Genomic DNA, 296 nt, shown 5'->3' on the forward strand with positions numbered 1-296 from the left:
GTGTGAACCAGTGCATCCCACAGCTACACTCAGTCACCGTGTGAAACAGTGCATCCCACAGCTACACTCAGTCACCGTGTGAACCAGTCCATCCCACAGCTACACTCAGTCACCATGTGAACCAGTGCATCCCACAGCTACACTCGGTCACCGTGTGAACCAGTCCGTCCCACAGCTATACTCCGTCACGGTGTGAACCAGTCCGTCCCACAGCTACACTCAGTCACGGTGTGAACCAGTCCGTCCCACAACTACACTCAGTCATGGTGTGAACCAATCCGTCCCACAGCTACACT

The sequence above is a fragment of the Microtus ochrogaster genome, chromosome 8 (genome assembly GCF_000317375.1).
Source record: "Microtus ochrogaster isolate Prairie Vole_2 chromosome 8, MicOch1.0, whole genome shotgun sequence".
NCBI lineage: Eukaryota > Metazoa > Chordata > Mammalia > Rodentia > Cricetidae > Microtus > Microtus ochrogaster.